At 41.0% G+C, this 26,396-nt stretch overlaps 1 long non-coding RNA gene across 1 annotated transcript; it reads right to left on the bottom strand.

The window, feature by feature from the left end:
- Positions 1 to 2,179: 2,179 nt before the first annotated feature.
- LOC110839875 (uncharacterized) lies at positions 2,180 to 2,663 on the bottom strand. The gene is made up of 2 exons (XR_002546670.2): positions 2,563 to 2,663; positions 2,180 to 2,462 (listed from the first exon to the last, which is right to left on the bottom strand). It is a non-coding gene; the product is annotated as an uncharacterized LOC110839875 (long non-coding RNA).
- Positions 2,664 to 26,396: the final 23,733 nt, after the last annotated feature.

Raw genomic sequence — 26,396 nt, 5'->3', positions numbered from 1 at the left:
GTGTTGTGGGCCGCCGCTCACACACTCATCACATGCGCCGGCCCTCGAGTGTCAATACGATAAGTCTCACTGACGTAAAGGAGGCGGTTATTAAGGCATCTGATGCCACGGCAGGTCGAGACCTCTGCTCGGTTTCTTGGGAAACAGGAAGCACGTGCTTATCTTTAAACGCTGGGATCGAACCAGAACCTCCGCTACAGTCAAAGATACTAGTAAGACGAGTCACAGATAACCAGCGGGTCAATTGTTGGAGCGTTTGAATGAGTAACTGTACTCGAAAACACTGTGACCAGGTCTCAAACACAAAGAAGTTTATTATTGTCTGGACTGTAATTTGAATGACACGTGATGCCAACATACGCACGTAAATATTCCCTATTACTACAGACCGAAATAGTTTGTTTCTTTATTTTTTTTAAAGGTATTTGGTTTGTGTCTCGGATACTGTGTCAGTAAATGTGTTTCGTAAGAGGGCAAATCATGAGTTAACAAAACCTGAAGATCGTGGGGTCGAGATTCTAATTAATGAGCTTGTTCTGAGCCACTGATTGACTATCCCCCCTGTGGAGGGGAGGAAAAAGCCTCTCTCTCTCTCAATTTCTGCCGAGTCATGATTTGATATGTTGATTTAAATAGCACAGAAGCCACAATTACGACTATCAACAGGATCTGCAAACCGTGGTCCGTGGTCTCTTAGGACACCACATTAACTTTGAAAACAAAACAAAAACTGTATGAGTCCTACAAAACTTAATATTTTCGATCTGTTCAGCTCTTCAAATAACAGACGAATGGCATTTGTTTTTCTGTCTTATTTCCGACCCTCCATTCTTAGTTCTTTCAATTGTACGTTTCTTCCGCCATTCTTCCCTTGTTCCACCGTCCGTACTGGTCAGGCATTTGGGCGCCCCACCTTGGGCTTATTACGTCATATGACCCGTGGGAAAGACAAACAGAGGGCCCGGAACATGTGACGGAGTGTGAGAAGGCGCGGCACATTCCAGGGTTGATAGAATGTCGTATTCGGGAGGTCGCGGGTTCGTACATGAGCGCGGAATCAGATATACCCACGGATTTATCCGTGAGTTTGCTCAGCGCGTTTAGCCAAATGCTGGGATAATATTTTTAAATTTCGAAACAACCGATTCCACGTAGTCCCCCCTCCCCCCCCCCATTTATCATAAATTATGATTTGATTCTCTCCTTATTTTATGGTCCTCTTTGAAGTGCACAGCGCGGGATGAATGACGTCGAATTACAAGGAAGGATTTCGAAGAAGGCTCAGGTGGCTTCTTCGTGTGTGGCGTTTCCTGAGTGATCCTTTCTTTCGCTGTTGTTTTTCGTATTCCTTCGTCACAGTGTGTACAGTGCTTGACACGCGCGTAGTACAGACTGGGAGAGGTGCAATTTGCTGACGAAACAGATTCCTGCATTACTTGCTTCTACATGTATGGAGGCGTCCATCGACCTCTCAGCCTGCACTGTGTCCGTTTGCGTCTGTTTCATCATCACGGATCAACTTACTAAAATACTTTCTCGCATTCGATAAGAATGATGTCAACAAAAAGTTTCCCATTTCAGTTCGTCAAAATGTTATCGCGAATTATTTTATTACCTAACCTAACCTAACCTAACCTAACTTAACCTAACCTAAACTAAACTAAACCTAACCTAACCTAAACCTAACCTAACCTAACCTAAACTAACCTAAACTAAACCTAACCTAACCTTAACTAAACCTAACCTAACCTAAACCTAACCTAACCTAACCTAACCTAAACCTAACCTAACCTAACCTAAACTAAACATAACCTAACCTAACCTAACCTAACTTCAGTTTTATCACGTTTTCAGAGTGTTCGTTGTCAGTGTTGGGCCTATATCGTGATTCTGTAATTCCGCCATGTTTTCACAAGACTTAAGAGCGGGAAAAGTGTCCAAGTAAATATTGTACTTAACGCAAAATTCTGATAATTCTGAAATATTCAGACAATTGTTGGTTCGAAGAACTTTTCGAATCCGCAAAGTCAAAGAAATATTTCCTGCGTAGGGAATCTGAGAATAGTCAGGGAATTGAAGCTGACATATGCACTCGCAGATCGACAAAAATAATCAGGATCCAAGGTCCGATAGATCTCTCTCGAACATTAAGCCTGCTCTCAGACGGTTGAAAAGGAAATTCTTTAATTAGACGCATTTATTGTCATCTAACGATGCTATTTCAGCTACAGAGGTTAAGTAGGACAGAATTAGATGGGAAGATGATAATGAATCACATGATCTTGGCTGTTCTGAAGGTGCTAGTATGTCTTATAATTCACCTGGAAATATAGATGAAAGTAATTTCATTGCTAATAATCCTTATTGAAAAGCTGATAGTCACTTAGCTCGTGCAGATGGTCGTCTTCTTGTTAGGAAACCGCTGTTACGATGTTCACAGGAGTCGAACATTGTTCCTTATCCTGAGGAAAACCAAGAGAAAACAATTTGAATAGTTGGCAACTCGTCCTGAACTCGAACCCGGTGTTAGGACAAATTATACGCTCAGAAATGTCTGATCACCTGGAACAAGTCTGTGTTTTCTTTTAACGCCGTCAGATGTCTCAGGTTGTGTGTGGGAAGTTTTGCAGGATCTAATGATATCTGCAGGTCAGACACTCGAGTCTGATTGTCGGGATAAAGGTCGGGGCCCCCATGACTTCACTCGATGACTTGCGGAAATCAATGCCTCGTATCACGTGAACAAGAATGGCGCGCATTCACCGCCAGAATGTTGCGGGGGTGAATTTGCATCGCAAGTTCAGTGCAAAAACGGTGCAACGTCGTCTGTCTGCGTCTTATGTCCGAAACGACGGAATGAATTTTGATTAAATTTCGTGCGCTGGGTGAGGAGGAGATCTGCCAAACTTAACTTTTTGTACGGACCTGTACTTTATATTTAATTTTACCCCAAATGTAAAAAAAAAAAAAAAAAAAAAAAAAAACTCGTCATACAAAGATTACCATGTGCAAGTTTCATTTCAAAAATTTGTTAACGTGATAAGTCGCTTAGTTACTTAAGATATTCCACGAAATTTCATTACAATCCTTCCTTCTGCTCTTAGATCTTCCAGGTTGGCTGTTTCCTTCAGATTTACCGAGCAAAATAAAATAAAATCTTATTTGTAGTAGGATTATGTTTGCAACATTAGATTTTAATGTGAAAAAATATCATATCCATTGATGTATCTACAGCGTCAAAGAATGTACATTTCATAAAATGTAAATTCACTCTTGTTATTATGTGGTCCTATTCGGCGGTCTGATCCCCCATCAAGAACTCCTAGCTTTCTCTTATTAAAGTCAATGCCTGTGCAACATTTGATTTGCAGTGCCGAAAAGAAGGCGGGAAATTAAGAGAATGATGAAAATTACACACAGGGAACGTTCAAAAATTGATAATCTTTGATTAGTGTTATTCAGAAAGGTTGAAATTGGTCGGACCTGTGGCATACATGATTATCTGTGAGTAGTAATAATATTGGTTTGAAAATCATGTGGAAAGAAATAACTTGGTAGATGCAGGTATAGATGGGTTATAATGAAGTAGGTGAGCGTGTGTACAGTGGATTGAACTGGCTCATGGTAGGTTCTAGTTGCAGAGCAAAATGGATTACGTGTTCTTGCCCTCACGCCCAGTAAAAAACTGGTGAATGGTGATATTGTTTAAAATATTGTAACAAAAGAATGTTTTCTTTACTTTTCTTCGTACATGAACCATTTTTCCACCAAGACCACATATTTAGACCACGAGGCGCGTGCGCAGTCTGACCTCACATTGGTGACCCGTTGACCTGACTCCTTGGTGCTAGGATACTATTTTTATATAAAGACAAACGTACTTTTCAAAACACTGATTGCACATTCGAAATAAGTACGCAGACCAGTGCAGTGATCTTCCTTTTCTGTCCTGCTTCATTCCTTTTAACTTCCATTTCGTCTGTCTTTATTTCCTCTGTACTTCGTCTTCTTGATTATTTTTTTTGCTCGATATTTTATCAAATCTAAAACTTCTTGACGATGGTGAAGAGTCAATTGAATAAAAATTTTCTTGGATATTATCCATCGTCTAGTAAATATAAAACGTAAAAAACGACGTTTCGGAGATGGGACTCTATCTCCGTCTTCAGGTTCCTACACAGTTGGGCCCACTAGATAGAGGTAATTCCTATCTCCGGACAAAGTAAAATAGGGAGATAGGGATTAGCTCTATCTAGTGGGCCCAACTGTGTAGGAACCTGAAGACGGAGATAGAGTCCCATCTCCGAAACGTCGTTTTTACGTTTTATATTTACTAGACGATGGATAATATCCAAGAAAATTTTTATTCAATTGACTCAATATTTTACTTCGTTGAAAATGACCATCAAATTACGACGAATACGAAAGTTGCACTCGTCAGAATCCCGACATGTTTCGACTTCTACGGGGTCTTCTTCAGTGGCAATTCCCTGTTCTGTCCTCAGTGCACGCCACTAATGATTCCACTACATTGTGTCTCATTCTACCTCTGAGATATGAAAACATTTAAAAGTCGTCTAACAACGACGTACATTCATAGAACTACATTATCTCCAATAAGTACAGATGTTACTTACCTGAAAAGTTTACCAGGCAGACATTCTTATACTCGCGCATATTAAGGCTTTGACCGGGATGTTCTTTTGTTAAATCTTATGTGGTACCGCCTGATTCGACTTCTAATGGTTAAGTGAAGTGTTTTCTTCGCGGTACGGTCTGGATTCGTAAATATTATGAAGACGAGCTTCGGCTTCAAAGGGTTAACCAGCTGATTTTCGTAATGGTGAGGTGTAGTGTTTTCTTCGCGGTACGGACTGGATTCATAAATAATATTCAGACGATCTTCGGCTTCAAAGGGTTAAACGTCTTGCCCACTGTGCTCATAGGCTGTCAGAAAATTGCGTAATTTCCGGGCACTATGGCATTATTCACCACTGTTATTTTTTATCCTCTCGTGTTCTTCGCTTGTTTACAATTGCTCCATGTTGTGTGACGTAGCAGATGACGTCAATAGTTCCTCATAATAACACCAAAAAAAACATTTTGGGGAGTGTAACTTTTGTATCTGTTATAATCTGATGGCTTCTTCAACAACATCAATTATTTTGTACATACGCCTGTGATAACACCCTTTTTACTTGTCTTGTTTCCTTTCATCTTTATTTTCTTCTTTCTTTCTTTCTTTCTTTCTTATGTATGTTTCATCTTTATTTCAATGTCAGGCTCCAACCCCGTTCGTATAATTGTCCTGTGACCCCGATATTAGCCCGGGGAGCATGAGTAAAAGCACGATAACGCATTACCTTTTAAATATAAGTATATTGTGTTACTGCTATACACACCTCAGCAGTTTGCTGCTCTTGGATTTGTGGTCAGATTCCATCACTGATGACGTAGAAGGTGTCGTCATGACCAGTAACTGTTGATCGTCTTTTCTTTTTCTTTTTAAAGGGGATTTTGAAGCGGTGGGTTCATAAACGTTTTCTGTGTTCAACAGTTGGCCCGCCTGTCCTGAAAGGTCGTTTTGTCGAAAATTTTCAGATCGCAGTGTGACCCTTGAATTGTCAGTGCGAGAGGTTTCTTTTCAGATAATCGCTGCATCTTGTTCTGAGCATGGAGAGGGTTAATTAACGAGCGACTGTAGCCGGTATTTTTTTATTTATTTTTTTCATTTCCTCTCGTTCACTTGGTGTATCGGACATTCCTGAGTGACCGGTGCCAAGCGCGTGGTTCCGGCTCGTCACATCCGGTAAGAAGGGTGATGTATATTCCCACCTCAGTTAACAGCGGAGTTTTTTTTCAAAAACTTTGTTGATGGTGGTCTTCTGTGGCTGATGTCCTGATGATGGAGGCAGCGTGTTCCTACGAAACGCTGGCGTGCTACCAGAATGCTACAAGGCGCAACAACGCGGATGATGACCGATTTTTTCTTAACAGCGCCTTCAAAAAATCACATTTTACTTTCAAAAACTTTGCTTAAAATTATTCGTGAACGACGAGGGAATTATTTTCGTTTTATTTTTAAATAAGGAAATGAATTTTACAAAAGTTAAAGCCCTCATCTTTAATGACCTTTGTCACATTAGCCATTTGTTTTCTGTACTTCGTGTGGATGTTTTCTGCGGATATGAAATTTGGTCTTTCTGCCTTAGACAAGGAGAGAAAAAACTAGTATTGAAGATGTTTAGAGAATGAAACGCTGAGAAGAATATTTGGCCCTAAGAATGGCACAAAACGAGACACTTTGGTCTCCACAAAAAAAAAAAAAGAGTACCTTCTCAGTTTGTATTCAGAACCTAATGTTTTCAGGGCGATGAAATTAAGAAATATGAAATGTGTTGGGTATGTAGCACGAATGGAAAAGCGAATTCATACAATTTTTTTTTCGAAAAATCTCAACAGAACAGAATCCTTGAGAGGAAAATTTCAAAATGAATCTTAGAGAAGTAGGCTTTGAAAATAAAATAAATACGTCAGACTTTTTTTATTATTATTATTATTAGTGTTCTGTCTGACGACAGGTCCATATGAACAGGATCCTTCCATCCTTTTCTCGGACTGGGACCTGTTCATATACGTTCTTGGCAGATGATCCAGAAGTGGTTTGCCATTGCCTTCTTCTGTGTGTGAATGGAGTAATTGTTGGGATGCCACGGAGGAAAACTCCGTGTTGCCTAGACCACGGCCTTGCCCAACACAAGTTATGAATTCGGGCACCGCCGGGAATCGAACCCGAGACCCCAGGATTACAAGGCCAGCGTTCTAACCGCTAGACCACCTCATCTTATTATTATTTAGTGTTCTGTCTGACGACAGGTCCATATGAACAGGATCCTTCCATCCTTTTCTCGGACTGGGACCTGTTCATATACGTTCTTGGCAGATGATCCATAAGTGGTTTGCCATTGCCTTCTTCTGTGTGTGAATGGAGTAATTGTTGGGATGCCACGGAGGAAAACTCCGTGTTGCCTAGACCACGGCCTTGCCCAACACAAGTTATAAATTCGGGCACCGCCGGGAATCGAACCCGAGACCCCAGGATTACAAGGCCAGCGTTCTAACCGCTAGACCACCGTAAAACATTGTGCTCGTGCACGTGGCTCTAAAAGAGTACATCAGAAGACATTTATCTTCAGCGGATGAACACGATCTCTCTCTCTCTAAAACCATGGTAACCACCGACGATGCTACACGACGCCACAGGTCGGAAGGCGAAAGCCGACAACCTCACCGCCTTGAGAACCTGAATACTTGGTCATATGCAAGGACACTGAACTAGAAACACCAGGATTTTCGTAGATATTAGCATAACGACGCTCGGACTATAGAAGCGAAACCATGAAGATCGCCACGCGACTCCACCCTACTACACAGAGTGGAAGAATGATTCAAGTGAACTTTTCTGAAACAACAAAGAACTTCATTCTTTAGAGCTTTGTAATTATCGTGCTGTAGTAAGTAAGGCGAAAGACAGGTCAGTTTTTGTTGGCACACGAAGCGTGAAGCATGTGTGGTGAGAATCGTAGATATAAATGAGAGGATAATATTAAAATGGGTTTTAAATACGTCATGAAGATGTTTGGTTTCATTCTAGCTCTAGGGTGGCGTGGAGGGATTTTGTGAAGACGGTAATGGACTTAACGTGTCGCGTAATTTCGTGACCAGATGAGCAAATTTCCTTTTGAAAGAAGACGCCATAATTACCCTGAAGATGGAGACAGTAACCACCTGAAATCCACTTTGTCTAGCGCAGAACCCCACGCGGACTGCCCTGAGCCTTATATTAGTCATTACTCGAAGTCATATCGAAGTTGTTTGGTTTCGTTCCGAGCTGCTGGTCATCCCTCCATGAGTAACAGCCCGTAAAACGGAAGTCAAATTATTTAAATAATTGTGATCTGGGCCGCTGGTCGCGTTATCCAGCGGAATCAGACGCGTCAATCTGATGTTGGTAACACTGCCAGACCGTCTGCTCGTAACGATGCGTCTTTGTTATCTTCGCCTGCTTTTATCCTTCTCGTTTCACCAATTCTTCTTTCTCGTATGCTTCTTATCCTTTCAACTCTTTTATCATCATTCCCTTCATTACCTTACATCTTTTCATTTATATCTTGTTAGGTTTTCTTTTCTCGAAGTAACCAATTTATCTGTCTCAGGTTATGGATCAGTGGCGCGCTCTTGTGAACACAATAATGAACCTTTGAGTTGCACACAAGGCGGAGAATTTGGCTGACTGAGCGACTGTTAGCTTCCCAAGAATTACTCTGCTAAGCCGTGTTTAGTGGTTACCATTAATTCGTAGTCCCCTCAGGGACCCACATCAGTGGGTACGGGGACTGGCACCCCCGAGCTACCCGGTGCCTGAAGCTTAACAAAAGAGATGAAGTCCCAGGCGCGCGTCTCGTGCGTTTAGGTCACTCTTGCAAGATCGTGGTGGCACAAAGCTGAGGGCCTGGCGTTGGAATGTGACGGAAGTTTGACGCTCGTGACGGCCGGTAATTGAATCGGTTTCATTGTCGAACAAATCAAAAGCGCTTCCTAAGAAGCAGATTTTCGGTGACCAGAAGGAAAGTTAGTTTGAGCACGAGAGAATTGGTTTTTCGAATTAATTACTCGCCTTATTTAAAATTTAAAACGGTCCTTTTAAACAGAGACTTTGTTACCCGCGATCTACGATTACGTTTCCCGCAAGAATGTGACACTCTGTGATGAAGAAGATATCAAAATAGTTGTCGTATTTACTGCAATTCATTTTACACGAGTTGGCGATTGTTAAACACGAAGTTGCTTTGATTTAACACACGTGCAAGATAAAAGCTGTGAGTCACAGCCAAAAGCACAACACTGCAACAATTGAAAAATTGGACTTGTCTTCTGACAGCTAGCAGAAGCTCACAAAATAATATTTGTTCATCTGGCGTTAAACTTTCTCATTTCCTATGTCCGGTATGGCTGATGTTGATAATAATAATACGAACGCCAACCGGAAGGAGCGCTCGTGTTGTGAAACAAATGACGAGCTGTGGGCGGGGATAATCATGACAAAATACAGACCCCAGGAGCTTTGACCCATGTTCAAGTGTCCTACAGGGGGTTCGTAACAGAGTTATGGACACGTTTTGGATTCCCACTGCCTCGACAAGATCTGGTAGGAAGAATACGTTGTTAGTTTTAATATTCATTTGATTGCAGACAAAAATCGATTACTGCAAGGCTGGAACTGATGTGCCGGTCATTTGTTGAAGTCCGTTGATTATGTCTGGCTACTTGTTCCGTTTGATTTTTTGTATGCAAATACAATTTATTTCTTATTATTTTGACATTTATTTATTTTACGTTCTCTTTCCTTTACATCGTAAAATTTATGCAATTTTAATTAATTATTACCGTCTTCAAATTGATATTTTTAGACGTAAATACGTCTATAAGGAAGGGTCATTCGGCAAAAATGTGTTACGAAAAAGGGTAACAATGGTTACCTAGGGAACGTCGTGTTTACTCGGCATTGTTGTTACCTAGGAAACCTCATCTGTTTACTCGGCATTGTTGTTACCTATAAAACTTTACATTACATTCAGCTACCACAGACCCATCTTAAGCGTAACTAATTCAAGTTAAATAAGCAAAGTCTTAATCAAACTTATCTCAATTGTAAAGCATGTATAAAGGAAATATTTAGAATAAAGCCAATATATAAACGTCCTTCCCGTATAGACGTATTTACGTCAAATTCTCCGGAACCGTGGTTCCACTGACAACTTTTTAGTTTGTAGATAAACCTTCATTCTTTTTAAAACTGTGTTCATTTTTCTTTCAGTCCCATCGTAAAATGAACAAAGAATCAACAAATCATTAAAACAGGACAGTGGAAACAAAACGTGTTATGAGCCCATGTTGCACGAATGCATACAGACAATTTCAAAATGATTTCCGGAAGTGGTGTTAATACCGGGGCGTTACATCCCCTTTTTACATGTAGGGGAGATAGGGTAGCTGAACACATCACAGATGAGTACTAATCGGCTTTAGAGAGCAGCCTGCTGGCTGTGCTCATTAGAAGGTCTGACAAATATGTGTTAAAGCTAGGCCCAGAAAGCAGGCCGACTTAACTGTTGCTTCCTCTTTCGAAATTTTAAACAATTACGGTTTCCTTTTTCCAAATTAAGTACCAAGACGCAAGTAGGGTGAGAATCGCAGTGGATCAATCATTATTTATCATCTGATTAATCTTGGTGTTCATTTATCGTGGATACCCTGGGGTCTCGGGTTCGATTCCCGGCGGTGCCCGAATTTATAACTTGTGTTGGGCAAGGCCGTGGTCTAGGCAACACGGAGTTTTTCTCCGTGGCATCCCAACAATTACTCCATTCACACACAGAAGAAGGCAATGGCAAACCACTTCTGGATCATCTGCCAAGAACGTATATGAACAGGTCCCAGTCCGAGAAAAGGATGGAAGGATCCTGTTCATATGGACCTGTCGTCAGACAGAACACTAAATAATAATAATAATAACCCATTGTGGAAATAAGTTAGGTTAGTTCATTTCCAGCTGATGTGACGTAGAAAATTTTATCTTCGTCAACTCGAAAGTGGATTAACCGATTGAACTGATTTTTTTTAGCTTTCTTGGATAAACGTGAAAACTGAGTTGTTTGAATGTACTGTTAGCTTAGTTCGGTAAATATTCACTGGTATTAATAATTAAAAATTAATCATTGTGATGAAAGATGGCGTTATGAGCAGTTCAGTTAAATTTTTGTCTTCCATTGTTGGCACTTAATTTTTATCATCATGGCAGACCTGGACACACCAAAAATAAATCTAGAATCACAGATTCTGAGTTTATGAGACGTACTACAAAGATTACAAAAGTAACTAACATACTTTTTTTTATATAAATTTTGGTCTACGAGAAGAAATTGAAATTGTCAGAGATGTTCCACACTCTCTCCAGATTAATGACGAAGTGATAACTGAATATTTGAGGGATCTAAGGTCGATTGTTGAAGATATTGAAACAGATCAAGAAATGGCGAGATTTTTGATAATCTGATAAGTCTGAGACAGACGTAGAAAAATGCATTTCCCACTTTTGTTCTTGTGCCAGAATGTTCTTTGTTGGAAGGAACGTGTTCTCCACAGTTGTCAAGTCTAGCTGCACGCTTTATCATTGTTATTGACAACACAGACGTCACTGGATGACGTGCTGTTTGTTTTGTCGTATCCATACGCGTGTGGCAACGTTTAATAACATTTCGCTATCTATCAGTCTGTAGGCATTTACGTGATGTGTGGACATGTGGGATTTTCCACATTTAACGCGGTCTATGTAATGAGTTGTTCCTTTTTTCTGTTCGTTTCTAGTTATGATTAGCGACTGCTTCACTCGAATGCAAATGATTAGGAGATGCGAACAGTATCTCGTGCCAGACAGATGGACCAGTGTCTTTAACAATCAGCAACCCTGGATTTTGTATTTATATTGGTTTTCGTAGTGATTCTCAGAACAACCATTTTATTTTCGTAATGGTGAAGTGTCGTGTTTTCTTTGCGGTACGGACTGAATTCTTAAATACTATTTAGACGACTTTCGACTACAGAAGGTTGACTGCGAATATTTCAGTGATTTATTTTGCTGATTTGTCTATATTTCAGTTCAAAAGATCTAACCGATGAATAGTTAAAATACGAATAAATTATCTTTACGTTTTATAAAAGAGCCCGCACATGCCATGAATAATTCTTGTCAGACTCTGTGATTCACTTCGAAAACTTTAATGAGTCTTAATTTATAGGCCTATATCCGTCCGAATTGGATGAAAATAGTTTAGAATAGTGGATACATGAATGCATCGAACCCTTGTAGATGGTTGTATATAAGCTTTGTCCATATATCACAGCATGCAGACACATACAAACATGTTTTACAGTCATTTTATACAACAGGAAGATGGCGTTGAACTTTTGGTTCTGTATCGATGCATGCAGTTGCTATCGTAAATATTCCATGCTGCCTGCCAGCCATCTGTTGACTGCTCTGTATGCGGCCAGCAAGAGGTTTCAGAATAAAGGATATGGCAGTTTTGTTACGCTAAACCCAAAAACGTCTTTAATAACGTAGTACCAGTATGTTACTAAACCGCCACGGTGGTCTAGCGGTTAGAACGCAGGCCTTGTAATCCTGGGGGTCTCGGGTTCGATTCCCGGCGGTGCCCGAATTTATAACTTGTGTTGGGCAAGGCCGTGGTCTAGGCAACACGGAGTTTTCCTCCGTGGCATCCCAACAATTACTCCATTCACACACAGAAGAAGGCAATGGCAAACCACTTCTGGATCATCTGCCAAGAACGTATATGAACAAGTCCCAGTCCGAGAAAAGGATGGAAGGATCCTGTTCATATGGACCTGTCGTCAGACAGAACACTAAATAATAAAATAGTATGTTACTAAATGTTACATAAGCCTTGCAGCCGGCTTCTTTGGAATGGCCTAACTTGGTTCAGGATTGTATTCAGTGGCAAGCTTTTTTATAATACTTTTGAGTTTAAAGCGACTGCTACCCGTCGAGGCAATGCAAAAATATTTCAACCCTTCGTCATGTTCATGTGAATGTTTGTATGCTGGAAGTGGAGTCACACATTCCAGGCATTCCAGCCTTCCAGCATAATTCTCATTTCTATTCCAACGAGGCGATGTATCAGAACAGGACCCCAATCTCACCTCAGAAAATCGTCACTAATTAATTTAAAATACCTCTTACACCTCTCAAAATAACCGGGCTTATAAAAAACAATTTAAGATGAAATGGTCACTTGTTCAAGGGGCGCTGATTTACAAATTGAGTTCCCCAGGTATCATTACTGCACTTTTCGAATATGTGATCGAAAATCAAATTTTATGATCTATAGCAACAGATTTATAAGCTGTAAGCAGTGTAATGTTATAAGATTTTAATTGAGATGGTAAAGTTGCGTCATATTGTGATATAATAAATATATATTATTTAAATCTTGTCCGTCTAATCACAATAAATTCTTATTAAATATTAAAATATTACAATAATTAACATTTAAAATATTTAAAATATTAAATGATGTTCTTTATCGAAATATTCGATTTACATTAGACCATGAACATCATTTAATATTTTAAATATTTTAAATGTTAATTATTGTAATATTTTAATATTAATAAGAATTATTGTGATTAGACGGACAAGATTTAAATAATATATAAGATTTTAATTGTTTAAACACGTTTGTGACAGAATGATTTTATGATTATTAATGATCTTCATTGTTACAGAATAAATTAATCCTATTAGAAGATGGTTCCTTTCGTGATCCTTGTTCAACCTTTCGCCTGAGTCATTCTTTTGTTTATTTCTGCGAATTTCCGTTTCGGTTTTGAGTTCCGTCATGATCAGGGCTGAAAACTTAATTCGCGAATGAAAGTTCGACGAAGACTGATCCATCGTTTCCGTCGCTTAGGAAATTGCCCACTAGCGCTCTGGGTGTTGACAGGACGAATGTGACTTATTTATGAGGTGTTATTTGTTACTGTCTTATCAGAACGACTTGGCTTACGTTCAGAAATCTACGCCGAAATACGAGTGATGTAATCTACCTCATTATTGCAGGGGAATTGAATTTGGAATGTAGGCAAGTCGACAGTCGAAAAGACAAATGAATGTCAGTCGAACACACATGGGTGTCTCCTAGCAACGACCTCTAGATATTTGATGAGAAATATCGGCCAGTAACGGATGTTTGTTATGTACTTCAGTTACAGAAATCAGAATTAGATCGGCTGTAAACAAGATATGAAGATTTTGTAATATCAGCTGTTTCAAAATTTGCCTAAACCAATTTACTATATGAAGCAGAGTCGATCTTTATTAGTAGATTTTAGTCACAATATTTTTCCTGGAAGGACGAAGGATGTATGTAAAAAAAAAAACCCTGAAATTCTGTCAGGTTAGTTCGTCTCCGAGTCTGGACTACAACCCAGGACTTTCGAAATACGAAGCTCAAACTTAACCATTGCTCCACGATTTTGACTTTTGGTTTTGAGAGAGAGGGCGTCCGGAAGAAGGCAGATAAAAATAAAAGAGAATAAGATAAGATCGGTGGAACAGATGTATTACATCGAATTCACGAGAGATATCAAAAGCCAGCGACAGGGCGGAGATACATCAAATTAAACGAAATCTGCTTCGTGACCTTTGACCTCGCTTATAGCTCAGATGTCGGGAGCTTTCTTAAACTTTACGTTCTGCTGTGTACTTATATTCATTTGGGCCCTGCGCTCAGAAATTAACTGTGAGATATGTTTTTTGGCGATGTGTGTGTCTGTCAGTTTCCTGTGTATTTTTCTATGTGGAAGATTTTAAAATCTTCGTTGCATTGGTGAAGTCCGATTTTTATGTGGCATATCTTATCTGAGAACTGCAACTCCTTTAACAGCCGTTTTGGCACGGTCTCTCCCCGCCCCCGCCCCCGCCCCCACAAAAAAACAAAGTACTTTGTTTCGTAATGAAACAAATCGCTGTATCAGATAAGCTATCATGCCCTTGTATTTTGTATTACCATTTATCATTCATTAATACGTCTGTCGGGACATTTTGGTCTTCGCCGACCTTCGGTTGTTTGCTAATGGAATTTTCTTACTGTCTTCCTCTACGTAAATAAACCAAACAAATATTTTTTTTTAAAAGAAGGCTCATAAACATTTCGCAAGGGAGAAATTTGACTGATAACTATCAAATGCCCTGCCTTTAATATTAACCCCGATTTTCAGATTGCCACTACCTTGAAATGTTGTGACCACCTGCCTTGGCTTTAAGTTATTGTTGTTGTTGTTGTTTTATTGTACTTTTCTTAACGTTACCCTGGGGCTTCCCAAAGTATCACGCTATGCAGACGTATGGAGGGGAGCGGAGGTATACCTCCACGCATTCTTTACCTCGGCTTTGGATGAAGGCATTTCTTGCTAACAGAGTCGCCACCGTCAGAACGTCAATATTTTACGCGTCAAACGAACATCTCAGTTTCAAATTCAAGCGTGACGGACATTGGCTATTATATTAGGTGTACATTAATATTTATCGTAGTTGCAAAAATAACGCCTTAAAAATTGTAAAAAAAAATATATTTAAGACATGTGGTCCAAAAACCAGGCTTAGAACTGGTTAACTTTTGGCTCTCTGGGAAAATGCAGAGATCGTGATTCAAATCGGCCACGGTCGCATGCACATCTCTCCGGGGTGAGGGGGGGGGGGTGTTGCCGCGTAACTTGAGCAGTTGATAGAAAGTCGTGAATGCCTTTCGGAATGCAGGCCTGGGGGCCACGTTGAGTGCAGAGGAGTGGTCGAGGAGTGTGACAGTCAGGAGCGGGCGTAGTTGAGTGTCGAGGCGATCGGCGGCGGCTGCTGCTATGGTGACGCAAGCCAACGCACCGCGGGTCTGTACCAATGTTGAGACTTGCCGGCACCGCTCCTCGTGTTCTCATGGTTCCGAGAAAATGTTTCGAGTGATCATACGTACATGAGAAGTGAATTGGAAAGGACGTGGGAGGAAGCGTTCGTGGCGTAATTCAAGGCATTTGCCTGGTGAGACTGAGGAAAATTTACAAAGGGATTCATTGAGGATAACGAGTTTAAGGGTGGTCTAGCGGTCAGAACACTAGCCTTGTAAGCCTGGGGCCCCGGGTTCAATTCCCGGTGGCGCACAAATTTATAACTTGTGTTGGGCAAGGCCGTGGTCTAGGCAACACGGAGTTTTCCTCCGTGGCATCCCAACAATTACTCCATTCACACACAGAAGAAGGCAATGGCAAACCACTTGTGGATCATCTGCCAAGAACGTATATGAACAGGTCCCAGTCCGAGAAAAGGATGGAAGGATCCTGTTCATATGGACCTGTCGTCAGACAGAACACTAAATAATAAATAATTTGAACCCGGGAGTCTCACTTACTGCAACGTTCGCTATGTAAGAAAAGAAGCGAGCCTCCAAGGGGCATTCATTTCTCACCAATATGGCGTTGGACTGTGATTTAATCATCAAACCTTGTCTGGTTGCCAAACTGCTAAATAGCGCTGGACATAGATCGCTTTATGCATTGTTACCGAACGAAACGTATGATAAGGCGCTAATGAATTAGATCGTATTTGCCTTTTGTTGAAAATTACTGAAAAAATAAATAAGTATCTACTGTGCTGGAACATGACGTCAGGGGAACAGAACCACGGACTTTTAGGATACGGGACAGGAGCGTCAGACATGACGAATGTAGGGGGGAGGGGCTTTGTTTGATTCGCGATGTCGTAGTAGAATTCGTGATAAATCCTTGAGAAAAGAAGCAAAACAGATGAGGAGAGTAATTCATAAATATTGTCTCTGGGATAAATACAAAGTTGTTGAATGTTAATGTAGGTGGTACATATAGCTACCACTCTGCCTTAATTTCTTAACCACAAGTCCACCTCATCAAGCCCCGCATAGATCATAGCTACATGCAAGTGTCCTATTTTAATATTATATTCCATTCTATTTCTTGTTCTGCTCAACTGGTCTCTCCCCATTAGGTTTTCCAAAATTAAGTTTTATGTTAATGTCTTCTCTCCCATGCGTGCTACCTTCCTAGCCCATCTCATCTTAGAATGGTTCGGTTTCCTAAGGGTGTCAAGGTGTCAGGGTTGCTGGAACCGTGGTTGGAAATCACAGTCGTTATTAAATGCCAGTGTAAACATTTATCCGCGTTTTTGGGACTGAGGTCTCTTCTTAGTTGTTGCAAATATTAACGTTTTCTCGCCAATGGCACGAAAGTTACGAAAGACAATGTTTTCATCGTCGTGTTCTCAAAATCCACGTGTTATTCATTACCTGAGCAAACTGCCCAGCACGGGTCCTTATAATGAAAATACGAATTACGGCTCTTATGTTTAAATAAACCAAGTCATCAAATTACCACATCCGGAGTGGATGGCAAATAATTCGTTATTTGTGTAAGGTATATCTTAAAGGCGTCACTGGTAAAGGATTGCGTAAGAGGTCTTACTCATGCAATGGCATTACTGAGTGAAAACATTTGAAGTTTGTACAATTCTTTTTCATTTTGATCCTTTTTTAAAGCTGCTGTGCCAAGTACGGAAGTTTTTAGCGCGTAGTGAAAAATTCACGACTGGAATCAGTTCACTGGAACGTGGAAGGAATGTGTCAAAGCACTGATAGAAGCTCCTCTTTTGAAAGTACCGGGATAACGCAATGGGGCACGTGTAGTGGATTCGGCTGGCTCAGAAATGATTCCAGTGGCGGGATCTTATGTAAGCTGTAATGAACATTCATGTTCCATAAAAGACGATAAATATCTTGACTATCAAAAGGAATCTGTTCCATTTACTTCGTGAGTTCACTGCATTTGGTGGAGAGCTTAAAATAAAACATTGAAACTTCGGGCCAGTCTCCTGGCCGACATTTCAACAGGGACCTCCCGATTACGAAACAGCAATGTCGCGTCTGCGAATTTTCGTGACAGTAGTTTATACGTTAGTATGGCCACGGGACGTGGAAGGTTGTGACATTAGGATGCGACCCCGCGGAACACGCTCCTCATCTGTCTTGAAGCCGGTTCTTGGAGCCTCTGAGGATGGCGGTGGCATCGACTATATATGTCTCGGAGGGGCCGTGAGAAACTACACACACTCCCGGTTCCCAGGCTCCCAATGGACCAATCCGAATGTCTTACGTCACCCACTACTAACGTACCTGAAAACATTTTTCAATTCTCATCTTACGTCATTCTTGTGTGAGGCGGTCGTGGTTTTAATTCCGAAGTTTTGTTCAGATGACCCCCCGACAGACGAAGGACTGAGATAAAGTGATTTTGGTCTGTCTGCCAGCACATGAAAATGTTTAGATAGTATTTAATCATCTTTTAAAAAAAGTTTTATTGTTGTTACATGGTGTGTGTTTGTAAAAAGTTCTCTGTGAATGATGAAAAGACTTTTGAAGTGTTTGTTGTGATATCCTTAGCCTTTGTTTCAGTAACGATTTCGATGTTTTTGCGTGCGTGTAATAACAATGAACGGGTTTTTGTTTTTTTTAAATTTTTGCCAGTTTGAATAAATATCAAGACAGTGAGCAGTTATTAACATGCTGCAAATTTCTTGCATGCGTTAGAAAAAGAGTAGTTCATTGTTGTAATTATTCAGTTTAGTGAAGATCTTTTCTTTCCGTGAAACAAAAAAAATTATGGTTTGTTACTTATCAGAGCCAATATAATTTCATAGTTCGACTGCTTGAGGAGCCTATTAACCCTTTAAACGCGAAGCTCGGCAAATCGTATTTAAGAATCCAGTCCGTACCGCGAAGAAAACACAGAACTTCACCATTACGAAAGATCGACTGGTTAACGCTGTTTAAGAAAATTCAAGTTATTAATTATTTAAATGTAGTTACCACTGAGCTATAAATGTTTAATAGTCATTCATGTTTTCACGAACGAAATGACTAGGTTCCTGACTTAATTACGAATTAAACTTGTCTCGTGATGACTGAAAGTGAAGTTTCGTAGATCACCTACAAAGCACGGAGTTGAAGTGCATTGTATATCAAAATCAGCGTCGTTAAACTGTTTGCAAACGGCTTATACCTCAAGACCGCTGGTTCAAAACCTCTTTCTTGTTTTGAAAGCGGATTGTCGATTGTTTGGCTGGTTGCTTCTTTGAAGGGGACCAACCAGTTTGAAACCGAAGTACAGACTCCAACTGACCTGAAGAAGGAAGCTAAGGGACAGGAGAAGCAAATGAATGCGATAAAGAAGACGAAGATGGGGTAATGATTGAGCAGAGGGATCATTATTTTGGGGGTAATGTTTTTGGGATGTTTAATATGTTGGCATGCGCCACTCGACATGTGATTGGTTGGTTCTGGAAACAACGGCAAGTCGGACAGACCGCATTCCGACGTCCCCCGCGCGTCCCAATACCCCGCTCGGTTGCCTTATCGTCTTGAATCTCCTTTCGAGACAGAAGAATCGACGAACGTGGGCAGGAGTGAGACGGAATGAGGTACTTCGCGGTCCGTGACAACACCCAACACGCTTCCACGTGCCGTCGACAGAGAGAGAGAGAGAGAGAGAGACTGTGCTCGCTTCTGGTAGCACGAAGCCAAAGTTACACGATGCGAAGAGAGTACGTCTCGTTTAAAATGCCACAAAACACTGTTATAACTCGCAGCGTGTATTTATAGGCGTCGTTCTTCAGACATCATCGAGCAATTCATCATGGAGACATCTCTTGTTTTCTTTGAGGTACGGACTGAATTATTAATCAGTATTTAGACGAGCTACGTGCTCCGACCGGTTCAAATGTTGCAGATTCGTAATTGGAAAATCAGCCATAAAATCTAGGCGAGGAGAATTGGAGGATGCGATAGTGAGCCAGCTCAGTCCACTCGGTCCTTACAGTATTTCCCTTGATAATTCTTTTGGTCAACCTTCTCCTCGGACTTTACAGCGATAAAATCAAGAATAATTCGATGGGTAAGAGCTGTAGTACGCGTCAGGCCACTGAGAAATTCGATAACTGGTAAGATAATATTAAAGCGGATCTAATTAAAAAAATATTATTTTTAACGAACTGAATTCTTCTGCAACGGGACGAGGGCGACTCGCGGTCTCTTGCGAACACACGGCACAAAGATTTCAACAAATTTAAATTTCGTCTTTAAACAATTTTTGGAGCAAGTCGCTTCATCTGTTAGTCGACAGTAGATCGGTCGGTCAGGGGAGAATGAGTCACCCCGCCTAACCTTCAGCCCGCGCTGTTAGCACCTCGAGCCATGACCTTGAAATCGGCACCTTTTGAAGTCAAGTGACAGCTGTGACGTCACGGCGCTGTATTGTGTTGGACAACGCGAGATCAGAATATATGAGCCGACAGGACCTCACTCGTGCCGTGGGAAAGCTTGACTCCGCCCACAAGTGCCTTTCTTGGAACAACACCCAAGGACCTTCGCGTCTGTCTTCGGTGATTCTGCAACATCGGGTTGCCTACACATGTTCTTTGGACGGAAGATGATATGGGCGAGACATGTAGCACGCGTGCGGCGAATGAAAAAATGGGCACACGATATAAATCCAAAATCCTGAGGGACCAGACATCTTGGAAAGAGAAGATAATATTAAACCGGATATTGAGAGAAACACATATTGGAATGCCTGAGGATATTATCAGTTGGTAGGCGCCTATGAATTGAACTTTCGTGACCAGCTGTGCGACTGTCAGTTTCTATACAAACAGACTTCACCGTGGATTTGATGTAGCGGCAATGTTCTGAAGTTTTATTCGGGAGGTACTCCATCCTCTGCCCATATACCGACTATCATCACAAAGGATTTTCGTGGTATTCCTCAGTCTCCTCCAGTCGAACGTCATAACGATGCAACAGGCTATTACATTTCCTCCGGTTGGCATGGTTACCGCGATAAACTCCACATAATAGTTCTAATGCTAGACCATGGAGCTTCTTACAATTTAAAAGGCTGTCTGTAAATACTTCAGAACTAAGAACCTGCTTTTGAAAACCCCCAACCAGCTTTATAGGTCGCCAAGGACAGAGAACTGAAAATACAGGATGTTTAAAAAGTTAAGTCACGGTTATCAATTTTTATAGATTATTCTGATTCGTTCTTTGTTTTCTTTGGGTTAAGCCTCACGAAGCATTAAGAATGAATATGAACATGTAAGGTTGATCCTGTATCATCCATTTATAGTCGAAAGTCGTCTAAATATATATATATATAAGAATTCAGACCGTACCGCAAAGAGAACACGGCACTTCACCATTACAAACATCAACTGGTTGACGCTGTTTGCAGTGAGAATAGTACGAAACACATATAAATATGGTAGATGGTATATATAGTTACCACCGGGCTTCAAAGGGTTAAAGAGGGGGGGGGGGATTTCCTGCAGATGTGTTACTTTCTTCCATCGTGTTGGAACCAGCTTGGATCCATAGCGTTCGTCCACCCGCAACCAGCGTCTCCTTTGTCCTCTGCCGGAGATGGTATCTGTTAGCCTCGCTAGAAGAATCCTGTCAGTCCGCTTCCACAGCTCCAGATGGATGTGGCAGATAGGCTGAGATACCATCAGCTGCCGGAGAAGTTCCACCCCCACAAACCGTACCTGGGACCTGAAATCACGCGACAGTCTTCTCATGAGACATTCCTTAAAAACTCTTGATTTTTATTTAAAATTATATTCACGAGGACTTTTGAAGCCATAGAAAAAAAATATGTTTATTTTAAAAACGTATATAGGTTTTGCACATTATGGAGACGATTTAAGATTCAAAATTGACAGAATGTTATTTGGGTCATTAATTACGGAGTATGAGATGGGAAAGTTATGTAGAACGAATGTGGGGCGATTAGAAGGACGTATAGAAGTTTTGTCGAAAAACGTGAAGGGAAGAGACCACTTGGAAGACCTAACTGTAGATGGAAGCGTAACGTTAAATATTAAAGATTAAGGGTGAGAGTTTGAATAGGATTTATCTTCTTCAGGGTAGGGTCCATAGGCGAGATGTTGAGAACACGATAATGTAATGGCTGAACCTCTTTTTTTTTCAAAATGAAGTATATTTTTCTTTTCTTGTTGTGTATAACTTCAAAATTATAAATGAATGAAAGTCGGACAGCCTCGTATCCCACATTACATTGCAGTAAGTCTTGTTAGTGGTTTAGTGTAATGAACGAGTGCATGATACGGCAACCCGTCACATTCGGCATGCCAGCCCCTAAACGTAAAGTCGACTGTAATTTAAAGTAACATGGCTCGCTGCGTACGGCCACAAAAAGGTAATGAAGTTATTCCAATCTGAGATCTGTGCCCAGATTATATGGTAAAGCTACCTCTCGGAGAACCGATACCTGGCTATCGATAGAGTTTAGAGATATCGATAAGATATTGCTACCTGCTTCTGTGTTGGACAACATTAGAAGTGAAGGGAAGGGGGAGAACAGAAAATAACATTTGATCCCATGTAAATTTTAGTCAGTGGCGAAGGGGGACTTAGTTCTGTAAAAGTGATATTAAAGATTAGAAATTCTTCCATTAATATTATTAAATCTGTCATTCGTAGATACAGATCATGTCTTTAACTAACTAACGACCTGACTAACGCGACTGTGCATTCCAAATCCGTAATCGGGAAGTCCCGCGTTAGCGTCTTAACTCAGAAGCCGACTATCCTGTCTGAAGGTTTATCTGGTTTTTATAAGTCGCTCTCAATTCCGGTGATAGTAATTTAAGATGCCACGACGACCATTTGATATCAAACTTACGCGGTTGACACATCGTCGTTAAATGAAGTAACTATCCACGGTGCAAGACTTCCGTGTTTCATTGCCAGTTTTTTTTCAAGAAGTGAGTATCAGCTACAGGTTTGCTGGAACGCGATGATTGGTCACGTGCTGTGTGTTTCATGCCGTATCAAATAGATCGCAGATTCTTAAAAATCAGGTGGAAAAGTATTTTGTCGTGAACGATCCACGCAATATTTTTATGGTAGTGAAATTTGTGAACCTACGATGGCCTGGGAATGTAGATTGAATATACGAAAAAAACATGCAGAATTTTGGTGGGAAAATCTCGACTCGGGTGCCGGCTATCCTGATTTTCCTCAGTCCTTCCAGGCAGACACCGGGGAAATTAGTCCACGACCGCTTCCTTCCATATCCTTTCCAATTCATTATTCATTACCCGTTTTATCATCTTGATAAATGAATGAAGCGTAAACAAATGTCTTGAGTTAAATAACGGAAGGTACATTTAAATAGACCACAACAGTTTCTTTATTCGTTTTCCCCCAATTCATCAAAGATCTATACGGTCTCTCCCCCCCCCCCCATTCGAAACAGAAGCAGTTGTGAAAGCATCGTTAAATACAGTACAAAACTAAGAAGAGAGAGAGACTGTCATCGGCCATGCATTGTCACCTTGTCTCACGATGAAAAGGTGTTTGTCATCTTTTGTTCAGTTCTATCTTCGTCTCCCATCTTTTGGGGTTTCTTCCCCAAAATACGCCACTGGAGCAAGAATGTTAGGACGCAGCTGGTGCTGCTTATTAGCGAGAGGCTCCGGGAGGGAGCGGGGTTTTGTGATACGCGTTATCAGTTAGATCAAGATCTGAAAGAGATCGCATTCATCAGATTTCGCTGTACGCAACAGCTCAGCCCCATTGAATCTGCCCCTGCAACGGGGGACAGAAGACTTGTGAATGCATTTTTCCATCTACCAGTATTCTCTTTCTTCAGCCCTGTAATTGGGTATTGATTCCTTCCCAAGAATATATTTACAAACCCATCCGGTGTGTTTCGCTACTACATTGTACACAACACAGCAGACAGCTTCATGAGCCGAATTCTTCTATAGCAGGTGACAGTTATGTGGAAACACAACACGAAATTCATCGCCGTATCCACAAAATTCCCGCCGTTAGACTGTATATTTTCCGCCAGTCGAATCCAAGCCTACACCCTGAAAAATTTGCTTCTCCTATGATCCGTTTTAATATCATCCTTCTCCAAGTTACCGAGGTGTTGGTTCAGTGGTAACCCTGCAGATATACTAGGGAGGTGTCCGGATTAAATCTAGACCAATTACCAACTTTTTACTGAGGATTTTCGTGGTTTTTGTCAGTCCTTCCAAGCTAATTCCTGCACATTACTTTGAAATAAGTCATGAACACGCCTTCCAATGATACACTAAAAGTTACAATAACAGTGAAGTCAGGTATCCCAAGAAGCTAGGGGTGTCACAGGGGTAACTGAATTTATGGCACGCGAATTGTCATTACTGCGTTAACATCTCTGGGCCCCAGTGTTGAAACAATTAAACATAGTCTACATCCTCACACACCATTTTCCGTACCACAAAGAAAATGTGTTTACAGTAAGACTTAAACGAAACCAATACAAACAAATCGAAGAGTTATTAATTGTTGTTAAATTCCTCCAATAACATTAATTTTTAACCAAAATTAGTCGACATTCATTTTGAAGATTCGGAAGGTCACCTCTCCATTTTATGTGTGAACAAACTTCATGTTCTTTATGCGTGGAATACGTAAAAATTAGGCTCCAAGCAAATGCTGACAGAATAGTATCATAATAGCCTCTTAGTTGCGACATCTCTCACTTGGCGCGCTTCCTACCCTCACATTTACCGACGTATGTCGATCGCTGTTTTAAATTGATTAACCCCCACACGTGAAGGTTAGGGCTGTCGCTCGGAGCCCTTGCATTTCCTCTGTGTAGGGACTAAATTGTAGGTTTTCAATTCAACCCTGAGACGCTGTGTCGTGTTCCGACAGGGATGACTCTGTAACTTATGAAGCGACTATGAAATATGTCACAAGTCTTTGCGTGAATATAATTTTCAGGCTTGAATGGGTCTGTCGAAGTAATGAATGCAGACCATTGTATGCAGATGGGCTGCTCAGTGCAACAACGACTTATGTTATCTGCGGTGCGTGTTTATGACGGCAAGGAGCTGAGTCTCGGGTCACGCGGCTTCAAAAAACACAAAAGGGAATATAAATTAGCTGGTCACATGGCTCAGAGTTCGTCCTGAGAAGCGTATAGTAGCCCAACTCAAGAAATTCCTCGCGTCTTATGGAATAAGAAGGTTTATTAATCAACGGGTCCCTACCCTGAACCAGATGAATCCAGTCTGCGCCCTCCCACCTTGAATTATGAAGACACGTTTTAATATTATTGTTCCATCTACTCTTAGGTCTTCCGTGTCGTCGTTTTCCTTCTCTCACACGCATGTTACATGTGCAGCCCATACAAATGATGGAAGGAATTGAGAACAGAAAGAAATGTAAAGATATAAAGGAAGGAAAATTAAAGAAGAAAGAGAGAATGAAAATTAATTAAACGAAAAGAGAAAGGTGACAGCCACGGTGGTCTAGCGGTTAGAAGGCTGGCCTTGTAATCCTGGGGGTCTAGGGTTCGATTCCCGGCGGTGCCCGAATTTATAACTTGTGTTGGGCAAGGCCGTGGTCTAGGCAACACGGAGTTTTCCTCCGGAGCTTCCCCGGTTTCTCCGTGGCATCCCAAAAATTACTCCAATCACACACAGAAGAAGGCAATGGCAAACCACTTCTGGATCATCTGCCAAGAACGTATATGAACAGGTCCCAGTCCGAGAAAAGGATGGAAGGATCCTGTTCATATGGACCTGTCGTCAGACAGAACACTAAATAATAATAAGATGAGGTGGTCTAGCGGTTAGAACGCTGGGCTTGAAATCTTGGTGTCTCGGGTTCGATTCCCGGCGGTGCCCGAATTTATAACTTGTGTTGGGCAAGGCCGTGGTCTAGGCAACACGGAGTTTTCCTCCGTGGCATCCCAACAATTACTCCACTCACACACAGAAGAAGGCAATGGCAAACCACTTCTGGATCATCTGCCAAGAACGTATATGAACAGGTCCCAGTCCGAGAAAAGGATGGAAGGATCCTGTTCATATGGACCTGTCGTCAGACAGAACACTAAATAAATAATAAATAAAGGTAAAGGTAATCGGCCACGTTGTACGTATGATTCATATTTTATCAGCTGATTATTCCTTTCCGTAGTTCAGAGAACTCTGACGTGTGACTTATACTACTTTCGCGCTGAGACGCTCATGAAGACGCATGGCTTGAGAACGTACCGGGAGTCACGCCACTGATTTGTGCCTAGTAATGGTGTATCAATAACGTATCGGGACGTTCCCACACTTCGGTGTCGTCCATTTCGGTGTATGACAATGCCTCGTGATTTCGACAGAAATATTAACTTAAGCCTTTGTTGGCTTTCAGTTGTAACTACCGAACATCTACCACCTGCTGGGTTGTACTGCTATTCCAAATTGTATTTTACGCTGACAGACGGGAAATGTCTCGCCTAGATTACTCCAATACAGCATAAACGTAATAAAGTATAAATAAATATTGAAATATTTTCATTAGCCTATTACTTGCAAGGTAGTGCGTTGATTAAAATATATCTGACTCTTTGAATCCGAAGACTGTCTGTGTAATATAAGGATTCAGTCCGTACCGCGAAGAAAACACAACACTTCACCATTACAAAAGATCGAATGGTTAACGCTGTTTAAGGAAATCATCGCTGTTTGTTATGAGAAAAACGAAAAGGGAGATTGGAATTGAAAGGGATACACCAGCTTCTGTTTACGCTAATTTATTGCTTAAAAATATAAACTGAATAAACAAAAACGTGGAGAATCTGTCAGATTAAAATAAAATTAGGTA

This window comes from Zootermopsis nevadensis, unplaced genomic scaffold (genome assembly GCF_977971745.1).
Source record: "Zootermopsis nevadensis isolate Lab colony 2312 unplaced genomic scaffold, Znev_1.0 Znev_ptg000027l, whole genome shotgun sequence".
Lineage (NCBI taxonomy): Eukaryota > Metazoa > Arthropoda > Insecta > Blattodea > Termopsidae > Zootermopsis > Zootermopsis nevadensis.
The sequence above is the reverse complement of the archived record's forward strand: the minus strand, read 5'-3'. Positions and strand labels throughout refer to the sequence as shown.